General features: G+C 40.1%; 1 protein-coding gene across 2 annotated transcripts in view; it reads right to left on the bottom strand.

The window, feature by feature from the left end:
* Positions 1–21,466, bottom strand: part of HS6ST1 (heparan sulfate 6-O-sulfotransferase 1) — a 141,610-nt gene that overhangs the window by 92,676 nt on the left and 27,468 nt on the right. The gene's annotated exons all lie outside the window — the stretch shown is intronic.

Genomic DNA, 21,466 nt, shown 5'->3' with positions numbered 1-21,466 from the left:
AAGCCTAAGGGTATGGCTGAAGAAACTCCCAAGTGAAATGCTTGCTCTCAAGTACACTGTATTCCTGCCTAAGTGACTTTTGAACCCATTAGCTGAAACCTGTGTGACTAGAAACTTGAATTTCCCTACTATACATGGAACTGATTATCAGTTTCTGTCCCTTACTAATGGCAATACATATTTGGAGTACTGATGCATCAGGACTAGTATTTTAAATGTTAAAGCAGGTAATGTAATCTGAAATTAAACTGTGGCTTTGTACTCAACTTTAACAGCTTCGGCTAATTCCCGGCAGCAACCTTACTCTACAAACAATGGAAGATGTCTCACACTATTTGCCATCAGGATTCGATTTTGTAACACACTCTTTCTCCTTTATATTTTTGGAGACATTTTTGGACATACTGATTTAGAGCCTTAGAGGGGATTTTCTCCTGCTGTCAGCAGGCATGTCACAATCTTCCTAAAAGTGACTTGAATTAAATACAGTTCTGTTGCAGATATTTCACAAAGGTAATTTTATTTAGCCTTTGCAACAAAACCCCAACTAAATATTCTATGAGCTGCCTTTGTTATTACCCTCCAGCAGGAAACTGCTGAAACAGATGAGGCTTATACTTGGCTAGATTATTTCTGTAATAGACTTAAGTCAGGAGTTCCCTTGAAGAACTGAACTGGCCCTACACAAGAAACTATTTGACCTTATCAGGAAGGTCGAAGGTTCAATGAAAGACCACAAGAAAACAACAGGTCTCATAGGTTCAGGCAAAGGCTTCCGCGCCCACATTCAAACTGGTTAAATTTCTGTGCAAAAAATTCCCTGCAAAACAGGACATAGGGGCAGTGCCGCCAAATTCCACCTTTGCTAAAAACTTTAAAAAAAATTAATCCACACACCATATTTTTTACTAGTCAAGCAACTCTTCAGAAAAAAAGAAAATGAAAAGGGGAAAGGGAAAGTCCAACAGTTAATTTTAATGTTGGTCAATTGTACCAGTAAATCATTATGTGAACAGAAGAGATTTCCGCAGCGTCTAGACATTCTGTATCTTTATTCTTTCATCTTGAGAAACTTATAATTATCAGTCTTTACAGAACAACAATACAGTAAAATTCAAAAAGGTAACTCACCAGGTGGTTTTACTAATTTTCTTAAATTTTAGTCTTTATCTATAGATCCAAACATTGTAAAATTGAGCTAAAATGAGTAGTAAAGACTCAGCTGCACTGCCAGCCACATTTGCTTCCAAGAACCCTAGTGAGATCTGTTTCACCATCCTTAAAAACATAAATATTTGCCAGTTTATATTTGCTAATCAAGTTCCTCTCTACACTAAATTACTTATTTATATTAGGTTAGAAAGATGAAACAACACCCCAAGGCTGGAAAATACTCGTAAGAGACTATACAGTAGTAGCAGGAAAATGAGATAAAACTATATCTGGGGCTGGAGCAAGACAAACTGGGTCACATCCCTGTCAACTCCTTGCTATAAGAGCCTGGGAAAATTGCAGTGGTGCAGCTTGGTACTATTTTGCTGATAATGGTGGCTGTAATAGGAAAAGAGAGAGAGGTTTTACAGGGAACTGGGAAATAAAACGATTAAAAAGGTGTACGTTGGTAAAATCAGATCTGTACACAAATTTTCAGAGTAGGTCAGTGCTTGGCATGGCGATTCTCGAATCTTTTGACAGCCCTCTGCCCTTCTAATAGTGTACCAAGGGCAGAACGGTCCTTCATCTTCTGACTTGTTTGGCATCTGCTCAGAAACACACTCTCCACGAGAAGAATACAAGGGCTAGAGATGCAATATCAGAATAATTTAAGCCTTTGAGAATTGTAAGTAATGGGTGTGATTCTGTACGAGTCAGTATAGTTTATCCCAGCTGATGTCAAGGGAGTTATCCTGGTGAAAAAGGCTAAGATGCTGAGTCCACTGCTTTATTCTGATGGCTTGCATTGCTCATTTGTTCTCTCTGGACATTTGAACTCCCAACACATCTAGTAAGTAACTCTAGATTTCGGTTTGTTGTTCCCTTCCCTTTCTTTTTTCCTTTTTTTTTTTTTTTCTTTCTGAGCAGGAGGAACTGATCTGCGCTGGAAAGAGATGGATCACTTCTTTGCTTGTCTGACTGGACCATCTGCTGATATTGCAGGAGGATGTGTTGGTATTAATAAACTGTACATTTTCATGTAATAATTTTGCCTGGGAACCTAACTGAATTGGTTTAGCCTGTTCTCAATATGATGCTGCCAGCCATTGATACTCAGAAGGGAAAGTCATAAATACTTTTCTGAATCTGGTTCATGAAATTCTTTAAAAAAAAAAAAATCAGAATGATTGCCATGGTTTTGCCTGGGAAATAGCGATTTGCAAAAATGCATTCTAGAGGGATGTAGGAGATTTAAGCAATGCCAGATGTGAATGCCTTGTTTTAGTCAGTGTACTGCGCCAGGCACTTCCCAATCTCAGTAATTATCTTCAGGACCGCAAAACCCACAGGATGAGGAAAAAATTACATTGCACATTTCTGTGAGACACACAAATGCAAACCAATGTCTGTGGCCCATTCATTGATGCAAGTCTGAAGAGTTCCCATTTTCTTTTCTCTTAGATTTTTCTGTCCCTCCAGATCCAAGGCCAGCTCAAGTCTCTCAAAAAATTAATTAAAAAAAAAAATCATTTTGGAGTCTAGACAAAAATGGCAAGGAAAGAAAAAGGCGAAACTGTATCTCCACCTATTTTTAATTCAGCAGAGTATCTTTAAGAACTGTGGAACAATGTGACAAGATATGGCAAACTGTTCATCATCCAGGCTCAACTCCACTGAGACTTAATCCAGCTTTCAGGTTGCCCACTTGTCTAAGTAAATACCTACAAATGAAGCAACTGTGACATTTGGGTGTCCTGTATCTTTCCTGATGGGACAGCAATTTGCCTTCAGCTGGATCCCTGGAGTATAAAAATGTGCTGTGGTTGAATTTTCCAAGCTGTGCATGATGTCACTTTCTCAGGAAAGGAGCAGGGAAGCCGGCAGGGCGAGGGCGGAGAGGGCCAGTGAAAGAGCAACGTCGCTAACCTGTAGCTTGGCAGCGTTTCTCCACTTGGACCTTCTCTAGGTTCAAAGCTTTCTACAATGAGGTTTGTGGAAACAGAGCAGCCTTGCTTTGAAAAGGCAACAAGCTCTCTCCTTTGTACGACTGGTGGACACCCACCAGCCTCCCAGCAAGAGGGATTTAAGTGCTGCTTTTTGCAGACACTACAGTCACTGAACTGAAGTAGCAGCCTCTGAAACAGCAACTGGACCCACTGCAGTAACTTTTACTCAAGCATTATGATTTTCTTCTTTAACCTAATAAAGCACTTGTATCATCACATAACAGTACAGGAAAAACAAAATCATCCCACAACACAGGCCGTTTGTCCACAATGTTATCCGTCAGATACACGTTCAAGTATCCAGACTGAAGAGGTATTTGCAACTTCTCTCCCTCCCAACAACAACATCGATCAACAGGATAAAAGGATGAAAGCTGGGTAGCAAAACATCTTGCTCTACAGGCTGCATAGGAAAGGCCGACTCACCAGCATATCTGGACTCACATTGAGCCACTTGGGTCTTCAGGGAAACAAGCTTAGTGAGAAAGCCTGATCTGTCTTTTAGGCATCTTTTCAACATACCATTTCTTTTTCCCTTTACCCTGTTTCATCACAAGCTTTACAAGCCCCTATGCTTCTTCCTCCTGAGTGTTCTTTTATTTCTGCAGTTTGCAGCCAAGTTAAATGCCAGAATAAAAGCACGGAACAGAAAATACAAAGGTGATACAACAGTGTGAAGCCAGTTTACCCGTTCTTATCTCATTGCGATCAAAATCATAGCTCTCTGTTTGCAACAATGCCACGAGAAACTAAGAAAACCAGGAGTAAGTCTGCCAATAAATTTTTGGACAATTTCATGTAAAAGATAAGGCAATTCAATTTACAGAAGTAAATTTTTTCAGTAATGTTTGTATTTTGAGTGCAAGGCTATAAACCAAAACATATTAAGAAGGCGTTACTGTTGTATAATTAACGTCCCAAAGAAGAAAAATATTTATGCTAAAGAATGACGTTAACTGCATTCCCACTTGAGTGTGTGTTATGGTACAATATTTAATGACACGCTTGCATTTCTCAAATACCTATCACAACGTATCTTCTGTTGGACACGACGCATGTGTATTATTTGGCTGAACAACATGGTAATATATCAAAAGAAATTGCAAGAATTGTTTTCCAGTTTTCGTAACAGAACATCAACTCCCTTCCACCACAGACTTGTACCCAAACTGATGAACCATGGCAGTCCTCCCTCCCACACAAGCCAGCTTTGAGCAGGAATACCTTAGCCTGAGACATTACATTTTCAGAATGCTACAAGCAACAGAAAAAAGGAAAAGATCAGAACTACCAAGCAACTTTTAACAAGAGGACTTGCTACTGATACAACCATATCATAGCTGCAATGCAGGCAGCGATTCATATGGCATTTTGAAGTAAATAAAATGGAAGAAAATTCAGGGTCTTCTGTAATTGATGTATGCTTTCTCTTCACACCTCATATCAATTCCAGAAACTTAAGCCAACTACACTTAATTCACTTGATAATATATGCAATGTTCAGCTGAGCTTTCAGTCATATTCAGGTTTAGTAAACTACACATTCTGGTTGAATTTACCTATGAAAGGCTATGAAGTAGCTCTGCAAGAGTATTTAACATTTATGTGAGCCCTCATACACACAATTACATACGTATATCAAAGTTTAGTGTCTAAACCAGCAAGCCTAATATTTCACTTCAAAGAGGTGTTAGTACCTTTGATACGGCTTTAAACCAAGACGGATGACATCGTGCTACTCTATCTCTGTAAGGAATGCAGGCTAAGACTCAGTGATGTTAGATACTAGATTGGGAAAGCTATAATTGCTTGTAACAAAAGAAATGAAGAGTTAAATAAACATATGAGATAGAAAAGACCCTTGATATATTTTCTTTTATGCTAAATTTTATTCAAATCTGCAGGATTCACACACACTGTCTTCATCCTGCTGTAATTTGACTTGATTTTGCCACCTTGAGATTTGTGTTTATCTCAGGATCTGCAGTTCCTTACTAATTGCTAAGCCGGGAAAAGTTTGCTTCAGTTTGATACGTTTCAATATACAGTGTGTTAAGACACCAGAGACTGAGGAGTGTTCAGGAACTGAAGAAAAGAAGGACAGGGAAAATTTCAAGGTCATTAAACTATCTGAGAGTCAGTGGATTTCTAGTGAGGCAAAAATAGAACCTGCTTTGATTTTTTATGGAAAAGTTTGTCATAAATAGGGACTGTTCCTTCTCAACAGGACTTTTATGTATTTAAGCCTCCCAATCACAGCTGACAACACCCCAAGGGCACAGTTTGCCAAAAATGGCAGACAAAATTTCTGGAGATCTTCCACATGTTACAGCTGGCCAATTTAGAGTTCACATTTCATTCAACCCCCAGCAATGAATTCTTATTCCGACATCAACCAAAAGTAAACCAGAGCTCTGTTCTTTTCAAATGTGTTACCTTCCCAAATTTCTGTGCATATAAATACATGCACATTTTGTAAGAAGAATAACAGTACTGTTAGTAATACTGCTACTTGATCTTTCCTGCACTTAAATAACTCTTACCTTTACTGTTCCTCTGAAGAAGCCTTTACTGAGCACTGTGTTTTCAAGAATACACCCCTCAACTAGTGTATTGGAAAGGCTGGTCTTTCATTTTCAAGAACAACTTGAAAAAAAACAAACAAAAAGTCTACCATATAAACCCACAAATTGCCATTGTGACTTGGTACACAACAGGCAAGCTGAGAGAAGCCTCCTTTAGGAGAGTGCAAATTCACTGATTTCATTTCCCACTTTTTCTGTAATACCACGAGCACGTCCAGCTCCACTCGTCCAACGCATGCATGCTGCCTGCTTTCAGCTACATTTCAAATATGGCATTTTGTAACCAAAGTGAACATTCTCTCTAATGGACAAGTTATTTCTGAAATAAGTCATTTCACAATGATGACCTATTATTGTTTTTCTGCAAGGAAAGTAAAGGCCAACTATTCATGCTGGCTATGGACTTGAGAACATCACTGGCATTGGAGGATTAAACTAGGGCTCACAATATCCCTTGCGCACTGGAAAGGACAGCAGGTAGATACTCCTAGGAGATTTACTTCTAATGCCACATAAGCCACTCACAGTCACGAAGACTTTGGCATAGACACAGATTCCAACTGTTCCATGTAACTAAACAAACCGAGAAAGAGTATTCATTAATAGCAAGACTGGAAGATAACATGTAAAAACCACGGAGAAGGAAAGCAGTGACCCTCACACAGCCCTGTGTAGTGTCTTTGACATGAGCAAGAGAAAAGCCTCCCTCTTCCCCAGATACAGAAGAACCACTTTGAATTTTCCAGCACTGACTACAATTTCATTTGATAACTATCACTTAACACTGAAATAATTTTAAGAGTGCTACATCAAAGGCACCTGTAAACTGGTGCACATTATTTATTTGCCCTCTGGGAGAAAGCTAACATCAGTGGGTGACAGGGGGTGCAGCACTGGGAACCTTAAGGAATGGGGGACTTGGGGAAGAAAGTAATATGTTGCCGTAAGCAGTGTTTAAATCCTTAGGTCAGAAACTCCATATTCTGTCCCATATTTATCTGGTAAGTTTAATTTTTACTCTGAATGTCCTACTTCTGCGATGCTCAGGAAGTCACTAAACTGAAAATAATTGGAAGCTAGGGAACTATCAGGGGGAAGTATCACATATGCTTGCCCTGTTTTACTCTTCCCCGGGCTATCAGACTAGACGGATTTTTCTCTTGCTCCAGTACAGCTGTTCTTATTCTTTTTCTTTCAAAAAGGGTAACATCCCACATAAACACAACTTAAGGTCAATATATACTTGTGCAAGTGTATCAAGGTTACATATGCATGTGTGCACATGAGCTTACATAGCTGGTTCGCTTCAAACTCTGCTTTTATAGGCACAGTTCAGATCTACAGCTCAGATATTTGTATGCTCCGTATGTGGTATATGCAATATTGATGGTATTTTGTTACATTTCAAATTTTAAAACTGTAATACGCACACAGCTTTTAAAACATGCAGTTTACATGAGTGCTTTTATAGTTGTAATTATCCTTTGCTTAGTAGTTCACTTACGCAGCAAAGCAGCTTCTCAAACAATGGGAATTTCTAAGTGTTTTGGCTGTTGAATCATTTTGCAGTACTGTATTAACCAAATGTTTGAAAGTAAACACATTTAAAACAAGATTTAATCCAGCTTAGACAAAATTATGACTGGTGCGTGAGTAGTGGCACAAAGACAACTACTCTGCCTTTGTAACGTCAGCAGAGTCACAGATATCTAGGGGAGGAAGAATGCAGAAAACACAAGGTTGAGAACAAAACTCAATTTTCAGCAGTTGCCTACAAATTGCTATGAAAATAAATTGCAGTGCTGGCAAGAGCAGTAGTGTGGGAGACACCTGCAACACTTTCCAAACGACACAGTCATCACTAGGGACCTCCAAAGCAATTATAAAGCTCTTTGAGAAAGCATGTAGCTCAGGTCACGCAGAGGATGGGAGATGCTTGGGACGTATCCTGTGCTACTGAACTCAGGTGCAATAGCCCAGGCTTCAAATGCCTCTCTGAAAGCTCCACTTTTAGATCTCTCAGACCCTTTTGGCTCTCCACACATCTTCAAAGGTGGGAAAAGAGAAAAGTTTTCCAAGACTCCAGAAACTAAATATTTCTTATTCCCTTTTATGTCCTTGGTAATTAGAGGTGGGCTGGGGGAAAGGATTTGGGACAGGTTTTGAATTACAATAGACTTCAATATTACAGCAAACTTGTCAGCAAACACTTTGTGGAAGTGTGCAAAGAGTTTTGAGCTCAAATGATTAAATGTATAGGTAGGTTTTCTTGTATTTCAAATCCCACTCCCATTTTGAATTACACTTGGAAATTATTTTGTGACTTTCTGTGACGGTCTACCTCACCAAAGGAAAGTAAAGAGTTTCTTCATACAGAATTCTGATTTCCAATGTTTTTTATTACAACATTGGCACAAAGTGGGGGGGTTAGCAATTTCATTAGCAAGAGACTTGTGTTGCCTCACTTTATACTGTTTCTGGGTTAAATGGGAAACTTGGTTTTGGATTTTCTTTTCTTTTTGTGAAATGACTCATTGTTTGGGAACATGTATTTATAGAGCAGTGGGGATCATACCATGCCTTTCTCACTACTATTTCTCTCTCTGTGCAACACACCCCTCAAAAGTCACTTGCAATACAGCAGACAATCGGGGGAAAGGCAAAGAAGAAAGAAATATTGATAATGGATATCTGTAAAAAAAGATTTTATGCTTACCTGTATGTTTCAGTTCATGAAGGAAGAGAAGAAGATCCAACAGCAGCGAAAACAGGGAAGAGAAAAGAAAATGAAAAAAATATACCGTTAATTCAGAAAAGGAATAATCAGTTATAGCAGCAGAGTTATGACACATACACTTGGTCCTGTAGGAGCAGAGGCCTGAAGATCTTGCCCACTGTCTTTTCAGAAACTAGATCCCATACACTGGATCTCAGAAGGTGTAAATTCATGGCAGAATCGCCCCCCCAACTTTGGACGGTAAGTTTATTTCATGTCTGAGGACACAATTTGTTGAAGTGAGCTTAAGTTGTGGAGCATGGCAGTTTCTTTCTCATATCACAATAAAAGCCTAGTCAAAGTATTTACTTTCCTGAATATACTTTACATCAGCAGCATCCTCAAGATGATGAGATTTTTGGCATATCTTTTTGTGTGTTCTAGTCATTTTAAGAAAAACAGCAGAACAAAACACTTTGGCAGGAAAAAGCACTGTTTTTCATCCCTGAAGAGGGCCCTTACTTGTGTGTTTAAAGGCCTCTGTGCTCAGAGAGAATTAACACTTATTTACCATCAGAGTGCTTTCAAGGAGTCTGAAGTTCAGAGGATTTCTCCCCTTTCCACATGATGAATTTTAAAAATGCTGGACAAAATCAGGCAGATGGGACTCTGTCTTTTCTAGAAAATCCTCTTCTCCCTCCCTCCATCCCGCCCTCTCACCATAACTGAGGAAAATGCCAAGATGAAAGACTATACTTTAACTAAGCCCTCTGTCTCCAAGACTGAGGCCGAGTTTCAGTTCCTGCACTGTACACAAAGAGAAGCCATTAGAAGCCTGAGGGTTATGGGAAAGGCACTGACAGGTTCCTTTAATTAGGCTGAAAACTAACTTGGTGAGAATAGCTTGTCTGTATCAATAGCTCTAATTGACTGTTCTGAAGACAGACAGAGCGAATAAAGCAGGGGGTAATTATTGTCTGTGACAATTTGATTGACAAGCTTGTCCCCTGGAGGAGAATCCGGAGAGCCTATTGTCTAGCGAAGCCCCCAAAATAAAGCATTCACTTTCAGAAGGCTCCATTAAAAAACACACTGGAGGGCTGGGAGATTTGGCATTTGTGCTAATGGGCTAACAGTAATTTCAGACAGGGAGTCTCTGAACAAATGGCTCAGGTGCGTTCACTGGGGAAGGGAGGGGGAAGAGGCTGAGGAGCAGAGAGGTGTGGTTCTGCCCTGGGCAAGAGAAGAAAAATGAGAACAGATGACACAGGTGCTGCCTTGCTCCTGTTGCAATACACCCAGTGATTATAAGGCAGCAGATTTTCAATTTGGCATCATGGCCTGTCTTAAAAGAGAGTACTGCTTGAGGTCAGCCAGAAATAAATAGAAAGCAATTGAAAGGGATGATGTTGTCCAATCTAACTTATCAAACACAGAAGAGCTGCTACCCATGTTTGTTTTCCAGACTACCAATCACAACCTCAAACGAATGCAGGCCATGTTTTTAAATAGCATCTTAGAAACTCTATTTCAGCAGAAGCTAAAAGCTCCCCAAAGCACTGTGCTACCTCCCTGGCATCCTGTAGCAAAGGTAAGGGCCCCCTAAAAGACAAAGAAAAGTTGGCAGGACAGAAACAGGAGGGGGAAAGCATCAATTAGAAACCAGCTTGACAGTTAAGTTGGAAAGCAACTAATACAGACACCTCAGTGCTGCACACTAGTCCATCCGCTTTCCAATTTCTTTTACATATAAAGAAACAGTACTATGAAAAAGTTTCTCTACCAACTGCTGGCCACACTTGTTTTCTTCCTTCGAAGACTGTCTATATGTGTGCGTTTAGGGAACAACAGTGAAAATGAAAAGTTAGTATTACTGGAGGTATGAATTTAATTTTGATTTGCTTAACTATTTAACCAATTACTCCCACTTTTTATGGAAACCTGTTTTTTTTTCTCATTTTATTTTTGATGACAGACCAATTTCATTAGAAGCTCCCAACCACTTTGGTAAGAATACTCTTGTTCTCCACATCAGGGAAGAAAAATTATTTGGGCAGTTTTATTCAAGAATGAGCTTTCAAACCACCAGCTTGTTCTTTCACTCAGAATCACAGAACATGGGGAAAGTCCCAAAATGGAGTAACAGTCTGCAGCCAGGAACAGTGCTAGGGGGTCTCAGGCACGTGGTATGGGGCCAAATCTCACTAAAGTCAAGGGGAACAAAAGATACTCATCAGTTCCAGACTGTCACTCTCTGTATGACAGCAGCAGCAAGACCACAAACAGTGCTTGGTACAGGCAGGTACAGAGTGAGAGGGGCAGTGTCTTTTGAGAGTTCTAATTTAAATGTCTGAGACAAAGGATGAATGGAAAACAGAGCCACAGGGTAAAGTGGGCTGCCCAAGGGCTCAAAAGCAGGCCAGGGGCAAAACTTGTGAAACCTCCCAGATCTCTTGACCTCAGGTTCAGTGGCTAACCACTAGCTCAGGGGTCAGCAGCCCATCAAGTGTCACATGCCAGATAGTTTCCATTTTGTGAAGAAAAAATACAAAGTATGCTGGTTTCATTTTTCTCTTGCGCAGAGGCAAATTGTGTCTCTGGCAGCACTCCCGACTCCTGCAAACTCCAGTTCAGTGGGAGTTTGGAGTTTCCCTCTTTCAGAGGCAGACACATCAACAACTGCTGGTAGCAGCTTGTCTCTGAGAAAGGCAGCAATCTCTTACTCCCGGCTCCATACTCCTCCTCAATCCCCATCCAGCAGTGGACAGGCGCCTGCCTCCCACATACCTTGGCTAGTGCACATCTTGAGAGGTTCTGCGAGAGTTCAGATTTGGCACATTCAAACAAGGCTTTCTTTATGCCAAACAGTCTGCCTCCTTACTGTCTTTAGAAAGAGTGCCACAGGTCAGCAATCCCCAGACTATATACCAGCCTCCCAGAACATGGTCCCAGGAGAGGTAAGAGTTACTGAGTTATGAACAGGGGTCAGTTTATAAAGTTCAAACTGTTGCTCTGCCTGGAAGGTCAAAGACATTACTTCAAGGGCTGGAACTGTGTTTAGAGGTCATTGTCCAAGCACAAATTGCAACAGCACAACCACATAAACCACAAAATCTCAAGAGACGTAGCTGGAGAAGTCAAAGGGTTAGCGAGCCTTTGAGCTCAAGGCCCCAAAGCCTGGGCCTTGAGAAATACAGAAACCTTGAGGCATCCTAGGACTCAGCTCTGGAGAGTGTCCTTAGTTGGCACAGCATAGGCTGAACTCAAAGAAAACCTGAACTTCAAGCTACACAAAGAATTTGTTTGGAAGTCAGTGACCAAATCCATGTAGAAGTTTCATTTTTGCTCATACCAAAACAATTTCGTTTTCTGGATCTTAGACCTTTGCCCCACATACATAGAACAAAGAAATTTCTTCTTTTGGCTGAAACTGTTTGCCAAATGTAACCAGAGTTTCTAAATAACGTTGATTCCCCCCCACGCCCAATCATATTTCTTGGCCAATTTATGGTTCACTGAATATTTTGCTGCCATCTGCATAGGAACAACTTGAAAGTAGAAGCTTGCCATGCTGAGGATGCTGAAGTGAGAAAACACACCTCAAAATAAATCACAGGCTGCATTTCTACAGGAAAAGAGTTTAAGAAACAATTTGAGCAATACAATCAAGAGAAAAACCCAGCAGGTACTGTGACAAAAGGCTTACACCATGCAGATAGGACTTACTAACCACTGCCATGAAAACATAAGCCATGTCTAAATCCACAACTAGGCTCACAGCAGCAGCTTAAAAACATACCCAGGTCATTATAGCCCAAGTCAGATGAGCCAGGCTACTAAACGATCTGGACAAAAGCCAAAACAAAACCAGCCTTTAAGCTGTAGGAATATTAGACAAAAATCCCAGATTGATAGCAAATTCACTGTTGCCTTCTTCCTACCTTCCACATGAGGTAGATAAAATTCAGCCCCCTTCCAAACTGCATTTTTTAAACTACTATGATGTAAGTGAAGTCCCATTTAAAAACCCTCCTGTTCAAAGGTACTTTGGTGTTGGCTGAGAATTGTTTAATGAACAGAGGCTGGTTTTAGGCATTCAGGTGTGAGCAGTTAGCACCATGAGCTACCACTTGTCCCAGGCAGGACTGAGAGGCCAGTGTTCTCCCTTCACACAGAGTTAAGTGCCACCCATCACTCAAGGTACATATTCTCATCGAATCTGTAGTTCCAGAAGCACCTCAGATTTTAAAGTGTCACTCAATATGCTAACTAACTCAGCAACAAATGGCTGGGCAAAGAACAAGCCTCCTGCTCTGGAGAAATGAAGAGATTTTTTCTAGAGTGGGCCAGGCAAACCTTGATCTATCAGAGCAAGCAAGCGAGCAGTGGGACTTGCAAAGACTGATTTCCCAGGGCTTGGGGTTTGATTATCTCATGTCTAACCGAATGGGAGCTCTACTCAGAGCTTCTCCTGAAGCAGAGGCATGTGTCCTGTGTAGATTCATTAATGTCTAATAATGTAGCTGAGCTTACCCCTAACCCTCCCCTTGAGGGGGGAATTAATTTGTGTCTCTTTGCTTTGTCTGGCCACCTATTTTCACTGCACCTTTCAGCTGAAATTGCCTAGTGGATTCAAGAGCTTTTAGAACAGGAGTGACAAGCATGAAAACAGATGATACAATCACATAAGCCTCATTCCCTTAAGAAACCAAGCTAAAAGTGGCTTAGGACCTTTTTCAGCACAAAACTCCTAATGACTGATCATTTCAGAATGAAGATTTTTATTTTTTTTTTACACTGTTATGATAAGTAGGGATAATTAAGGGATCTGGGATTGAAATGTGGTGCACGCACCAGACGCCTGAACTTGTGGGTGACCTGGGCAGAAAGCATTTCAAGTATGAAGGCTACGCTAATTGGAACCACACTGCCACAAGCAAAGTAAGGCATGGCAGCTCTTCCTCCTGCCACCAAAGTTACCAGGAAATACTTTCTTCCTTAACTGTTTCTGAAAGGACGCACTACTAATGACTACTGCTAATTTGTATTGTAAACACCCAGCTCTCAGACCTAGAAAAGTATAGATGACTCTGCCTGTAACTGGGACACATTTATTCCTGCAGGTCTTGTGCTGGGATGCAGGTTTCCAAGTATGGCACAATGACTGACCCTATAAATAAATAGTCACTACTGTCTTGCATGTGCTTCATGCTTTGAATCTATTTGTGTTTTTTAGCTGCTGGCACTATTAAGGGAGATGCTGTTCTCAATTAAAACCAGCCCATTGCTTCCCTAGGCTTAATTAGGAGCAGGGCTGTACGTTCTGGCACCAGCAGTATTTTCTTTTCAATTAATGGACTTAACAGGCAGCAGATGCCAGTGTCTTCCTTTCTCCCCTCCCCAGCAAGCACCCCACTCCTACTTTAACATCATTGACAATGATTTTTAAAGAGACAGCTAATTCAGTTACTGCTTCTAGAATTGAGAATACTTGTAAAAAAAAAAATCCCATGTACATTTCAATGCTGAGAGCACCCATAGTCATCTTCCATCTTCTCTATACTATAGAACAGATAATAAATACTGAATTAAAAGGAGAATGGTGAATTTAATACAGTGCAAACCATGATAGGCTAGGACTAAACTTTGTGTGTGATTTACCATCGAGTCCAATGGTAAGGCTGGTAGGGAATGGGACATGCAAAAAGATCACAGTTAATTTTTCTTACTGAGAGAATTCACACATTTCAACGTTCTTGCATTGTTTCCTTGAACGTAAGATGCAAAGAGCGAGCAGTTACTCCTCTTGCTGGAAAACTGTAAAATGCCAATTAAAAACACACCAACTGTATTTCAGACTTTTCAACAGTCATTCCCTGATGACAGGACATTAACCTATGTCTGTCACATCAGCTAAACCTCAATGCTGTAAGCGTAGACTTTGAAATAGGATTTTTATTTGATTAATAGTGTATGCAAGAATGTAGAAAGCTGAAAATGAAAACAAGAGGAAGGTTTTTTTGTGGACAGTTTCAACTTCTAGGGGGATTTCTCACCCAGAAAATGTCTTCACCTGCCTCCTTGTATAGCCCTTTCTTGTATAGCCCTATCTTTAGGCAGTAATTGTAATGATTAGGCTAATGAACATGACACAATCTTTCCTGGTAGCTTAGGAGCCAGGTACCAGTGCACAAGCCCAGGACAGAGGATGCACCTCCTATTCATAAAGGGACGTAAACCAGCTGAACTCATGCCTGAATTGAGCAGATTATCACCAGAATACACATAGCCCTGGCCAACCTGGTAAGATCTCTCAAGTTTCAGGTAAATGTTCTTTTACTGGTATTGACACAAACCAGTGAACTACATAGTTAGGGGTTTCTTCTGTGGGAGAATAAAATTGGAACAGCTCCAAAAAGTGAGCATCCTCCTAACTCAAAATCACTACAGAAATGAACATTTTAAACCATAAATGCAATGTGGTGGTTAAAAAGCATCAAACAGGCAACCTTGAAGACGTGGCTCTTTGTTCAGCTGCATGATAGCTTTCATGAAGATAAAATGAGATCTTTTTCAATCTCGTAACGTCATGCTTCACAGGTAGCTGTCTGAGGCTACCACTAAGAAAAGTCACCTCCATCTCTGCATTTAATTCAAGTTCAGCTGGCAAATTTGCCGAGAATAAAGTGCCACCTGTATCTTTATGATGTACCCAAACACCAGCACAATGATTGGTCTCCTCTACTGTTAGGCATTGCAGACAGCAATGAGACAGTACCTGCTTCTCAGACATTAACATCTAAATTACATTTAATCTCTACCTGCAAATTGTCGGGTTTACCTACGCTTCCAGAAAATCCTTCTGTGGATAACAGACCAATGAAGCCTGGTTTACAATACATTTGAGTATCAGTTTACGAGCTAGTGTTGATTCTCTGATGTATAATAAGAAGCTGTAGCCATTACCCCTGTGAGATTGTTACCTCTCTCTCCTCTACGTTGTTGCCTGCTTTCATTAAACTTCCTAGACCTTCCTCTCTTTAAGATGACTGCTCCTCTTTGGCTGGAATTTGCCATACATTGGTGGGGGCTTCAACAGAAATACAGCACACTCACATAAGCCTTGTTTGCTTGGAAACTGAATTAAAGACAGTTGTAGTGATTCTACAGCTCAGGATAAGTACGCTGTCCAGTCAACGGGGACTACAAACAGGTTTCAGATACACCTGATAACAACGCTGCCTTTTTGTCAGACCTGGGCAGGAGTGTATTGCAGAGCCACGGATGAATCACATGTAAAATCCTGCCTATAGTCTATCAGATACAACTTCCTTTTAAATCTCAAGGGCTAATAGTCATGAGGTTAAAGGTTGTTTTCATAATACAATCTGATAGCTGTCCTACTCCTGTTTTTCCCTTTACTTAGAAGTATGGAGAAATGTATTACCACAGCACAGAAGCATCAAAATCTATGCATTGAATCACAGTGCCCTAAATCAGGGCTTCCATTTTACAACAGTGGGCCACCACCACTTAACAAAGCAATCTTGAAACTTGACCATATTTAAAGCTCGAGAACGTCTATCTGTCCCAAGTGCTGTGATGAATTTCGTGATGTGGAGATCCTTCATTTACTGACTTGTGAGCACCCACCTCTCCCTAAACTGGCTACCACATCGCTCTCAGACAGCAACTCTCAGTTACTGTCCCCTAAAGTCAACTTTACCTGGAAATAAATGGCAACATATGGCAATATTGAACAGGTTGGCCTACCTTGTTCAGTGTTCCGAACATCTAAAATCTATGAAATCTCATAGATGTAATTTTTGAGCACTGTAGTACAAAAGGTCCGGTGTCACCCTTTTCCTGTCTCTATAACCCAGGTCAATATTTGTGTTCATTTCATGGCAGAAAGCCAGGAAGAAAGAGGAAAGGAATAGTTTGCTTTCCTTTAGTCTAACAAAACTAACTTGTCTTTCCATTAAGCAGCTGGATCAGATCAGGTTTAAGAGAAACTGTCCTTAATTAAATCGATAAGATTAAATTTAATTTAGAAAAAGCATAGAAGCTGCCCAAGGGAAAATCTCCCTCTCCACTCTATAACCCAAACTGCTTCCAACTCCGTATTCTCTTTCATGGAAACTGTGAACATGAAAGATAGGGTCATGCATAGTATTTAAAAGGGAAATATAACATAATTGTTGCTGACATCAAAATCATTACTCTTATTCAAGGAAAGTACTGAGCCATTGGAAAAAGAATAACCAAAGAGAAGGGGAGGGGGAAGGCAGATGGGGGAATTGTTCTTTTGTGGATTCTTAAGTCTGCTTTTTGGAAATTGAAAGGAATCTGGGACAGTTTTGCAATCTAAAAGTACTGCTTACATCAGAACTATGCCCTTCTAATGCTTTCTTATTTCTACTTTTATTTTTTTACTGAAAAGAAAGCAAAGTATGTAATTATGTCCCTGTATGAGCAAACAAAAAGAAAATATAAAAGAGCATTTCTTGTGCGGACAGAGAAAAGAGCCCAGAATTGTCCCACCCAACTTTTAGACATTTACCTGAGATGCCTAACTTGGAAACTGGCTTGATGCCTAAAATCTGAACCACATTCTGTGAATACAGTAAACAGAAACAGAATGACGCCTCCCAATCTAAGTAGTGAATACCTCTTAACAAGAACACACAAGATAGAGATCTCCAGTTAGCTGGGATGGACCTCAGCTAAGTGGTCTGAACCAGACACTATATGGACAGAACGATGCTGTACTGGATCACAAGGGTGACTGCAAAGAGTTGTTTCAGGTTCTCTCACCAAGCACTGAACTACTCTAACTATTTTCCTACCACCTGTATGATAGAAACCGGAATATATACGTTCTGCCTGCTGTGACAATATTAGAACAGTCTTTAAGCATGATTAGTGCTGACAGCAGATACAGAGAATATTTGATTTGCCTGTTTTTAATGATCCCTTTATGTGCCTCATTCTTCCCAGCTTTCTGAAACTTGTTTTCCAAGTTGGAAGAATAAGAAATGAATGGTATTTGCAGTAAGCTTCCTGACCAGCACACTAAGAATCAAATGAGGCAATGTAACTGAAAGAGCCTACTTTGAGGGAGACAATAAAAGCCTCCTTGTGCAAGGTTTAAGGGAACCGAGGAAGGAGAAGAGGAAGCACTGTGACACCAGGCTGAAGAAGATGGATTCTGCCCAGGAAATCACGCTACATCAGCTTATGGTAAGTCTGGCTTAGGCTTCCTAACTCAAGGACTTTTATTTGATGCAATCCTTTTGACATATGCTGGTTTGATTTAGAAAATGCAACTTTGCCTAGATGAGATTTACAGATATTTTGCCTGACATCCCCTAAGAGTCCCTGTTTCAGAGCTGCCTGATGTGCACAGAGATGCTAGAAGAGATCTTGTGACTTATAGCCCAGTCTCAAAGCCAAATGCTTTAAATAAAATCCCCTCCAAGGCCTCAACTGCCAGAAGTATGAGAGAAAGGTCTTGAGAAAGATCCTTTGGCAAAAATCCACTTCACCAGGCCAAAGTGACTTTTGTGCGAGCGAGATTGAAGGAAAGAGTTCACTAGAGCATTTTTGGTTTTGTTTGATAGGAGTGAGACAGACCTTACCTTCTACCATCACTATTACTACAGACTGGGAATAGGTCAGCAGTTCCCACCAACCTCTGTTTTTCAAAAAGGCTGGTTTCATGGGCTCAGACTGGCAAGAAGTCTTTCTCCCTCCATTCTACCTCTACCATATGCAAGCAAGCAGGGATGGACAGGGATCCTACATTTTTTGGTAGTAGTAGGATATAAAATAACAGTGATGGGAAAGGACAAATGCAACCACATGGTGAAAACAGCATGTAGATGAAACCACACATTAATTTGGATAGTATCATGGTCTTTTTATTTATTAAAAAAGTTACAGTAACTCCCCTGGATTATTATAAATGAAAGATCAGGGACAAAACTCATGTATTCTTCCCCTACTCGCTGAATTTCTTTTAAAGTAAAAATGCACAGAGACTGAGCAGAGGACCAACACCCCAGTGAAGCCCCACTGCAGCACCAGTTAGAGACTGTAAAAGGAGCTTACATGGAGATTGGCTCATTACACACCTGTTAATTCTGGGTATTGTGCATTGAACAGCTTCTGTTTTTTATAGTCTGTCAGTTTTGCTGTTTGTACAGATAGTTTATGCACTGGGGAAAAAGGTTTTAATATGGGAAAACAAGTACAAAGCCATAAACACTAACAAAAAGAAGCTCTACAAGAGACTTGAGACAGACTGGTTCCAAGTGGCTGATGTTCCTTTAAAATATTGGTGTGAAGAATGAGGAGCTTTAGGATTTCAGCGAGGTTAGACTATCCTACTCAGAGCTAATAACATTCTTCCTATCGTAATTCTCATCTCAGTTATAGTAAGTCAACTCAATTTCCTAGCTTAAACAGGACCTTCTGGGATCCAGTATTTATATGCCATCCAAACATAGAAACCAAAAGAAAAATGAATGTATGCAGTGAAATATAGGACTGCTTAAATACTATGTATTTTTATATATATATATACTTCAGAGTTCTCAAACATTCAGTGTTGTTCCTAAGAGAAACTAAATTTGAAAAGAAGAAAAGGCACATTACAAATGGCTGCTAATCATGCCATCATTTTATCAAATGCTAAACATTCCTGCCCGAGAGACACTGCCTCTTTTCTGCCATAGATCTAACCGCGGGGAGCCCTTGTAATAATACAGAAATACAGCCCGAGTGAATTCCCTAGATGGGAATACACTATACATCCTGTTGCCACACTGGGGAAATGCATTTGGCAGCTGACTCATACAGCTTGCCATTAAAAGAAAGGCCAAACATCCGAGGGCAGGCAGGAGAGCTCTTCCTGGAGCGAGCAATTTCTTTCCCCTGTACACGATACCACCATTAACGTTGTTCTCATTGAGTCCATTCATCAACTTGAAATGAGCACATCCCTGCAGTACCCCAGCATACGAAGGACTGCTGAATTTCAATTAGTTTCTCTAGTAATACTCCAAAAACATGTACTGAAGAAACATTTCAGACATCTCCCAAGCACACATAACGAGTCTGTTCTTAACACTCACCTTCTTCTTGTGGCAAAAACTGTAATTCTTCATTCCCACTGGCTGATTTAAACACACTTTAACAGGAGTATTTAAAGAACTACTGAATCATCATGAAAATCTTAGAAAATACGATCTCCACATTGTACAGATAGGAGAATGTGCTTTGATATTTCAGTCGATTAAATAACTCTCATCAAAAGCTTGTCCTGCTTTCCCAGGCGTATCAGTTAGGGTAACAAAAGAGATCATCTGTCTTTGAAACTCATATACCCTTAGACTTTCATCACTGCAAGACTGCTGCTATTTCAATATATTGTCTTCCAGTTGCTTAAAAAGAAAAAAGGAAAAAGGAAAAAAAGGCATTTGAATGAATGCAGACTAATCTAACACGTCATCTGTGTACTCCTCAGTTGTAAAAAAAATTCACTGCAACATTAGCTTAAAAGCCGAGTAACCAAGTCTGCAGCTTGACTATTTATTGTGCCTCAAGTGAAGAGCAGTAATTGACTGAGTGCATGCTCTGAGCTCCTGGCAAACACAGCACAAGTTCATTTAATTCTCAGAAAAGAGGTAATATTTAACTGCTTAGAATATAGAAAATGGGTGATTATATGACTTTTAAAAAAAACCCCCAACAACAAAAGAAAACCCCTCTGGATTAGGTTTTCAAAACAAGTCAGTACCCAAAAGTTCTTGGACTTTTCTGAAAGATGAGATTTTGTTTTTCTAACTAAATCTAAGTGTTGCTTTAATATACTCTGCTTCTGATCTTGTTCTTCGTCCTCCCCCTCACATATAAAAAAAGGACATTTGCCCTAAGACAAGTATGACAATTTATGTGAAGTTCATTCATCTCTTGTGTTTGATATAGACGTGGTTTAGATATGGAACTGAAACATGCATTTGATTATTAACTTACTGTTATAGGTGACATCAGATGCAATACATTATCCTGAGGAAAATAAGTAACAAAAGCTAACATAACAAAGCTCATGTTTTTGAACAGTTTCTATTACTAACGGAAAACAAACAGCAAAAAACCAACAAAGCAGCATGGCAGTGAAACAGTGTGTTTTAGCATACCTATCTACTTAGAAACTGAAGATCTGCACTTTCAAAAGATGAAGCCGTATTAGAAAGTTTCACCCAGACTTTTAACATATAACATCAGCAGTTATCTTAAGGGTTAGGTGTTCAGCTAGTTAAATACTACAGGCTACTAGAGAAAAAAATCCGTATTGTCTAACCAATAATGCAAATGCACCTCTCAAAGGGCATGCCATGGGATGAAAGAAATACGGACTCACTTTTCAGTGTAGCCCTTGCAGCCATATTCTCATGTTGTAACAGAGAGTACCCCGAGGCATGTTACCAATGCACCTGGCTGAAGTTCGTTGACAATGTAAGGTTTGGACTTGCTAAGTTCAAAGCTAGGCCAGGCAGATGCTGATTTTTGTTCCTTCTGTAAGTTTTGTAGCAATTCCTTCTAAAATTTCTTCAAGACTGATTCCTTCAAGACTGATTCCTTCTAAGTTTTCTTCAAGACTCTGGCCATGACCAGAGCATCATCTTGGATTAAAAATGTGCTTACCACTCTGTGTAACCATCCTGAGTCTTTCATTTTACTCTGCGCATTAGATAAACAGAGTAATGCAGAATGTAATGTATGAAAATTGTCACCCCATCAAGTTAAGTGGGTGCTTCTTTTGGCAGGACAGATGAAACAGGCTGTGATCAACAAAAAGGAAAACAGCTCCTGTTTGTTGGTCAGTAACTGGGCTTTCACAAGTTAACACTGTTAGTCAGCAAAAATTTTTGGAAAAAAAACCGACTACGCAAAACAACAGTTACACATTAAACAGGCTAAATCAGTTTAGACTGTGT

Source organism: Aptenodytes forsteri, unplaced genomic scaffold, assembly GCF_000699145.1.
Source record: "Aptenodytes forsteri isolate BGI_AS27 unplaced genomic scaffold, ASM69914v1 Scaffold278, whole genome shotgun sequence".
Taxonomy (NCBI): Eukaryota; Metazoa; Chordata; class Aves; order Sphenisciformes; family Spheniscidae; genus Aptenodytes; species Aptenodytes forsteri.
Note: the sequence above shows the minus strand (reverse complement) of the source record. Positions and strands in the feature narration are given on the sequence as shown.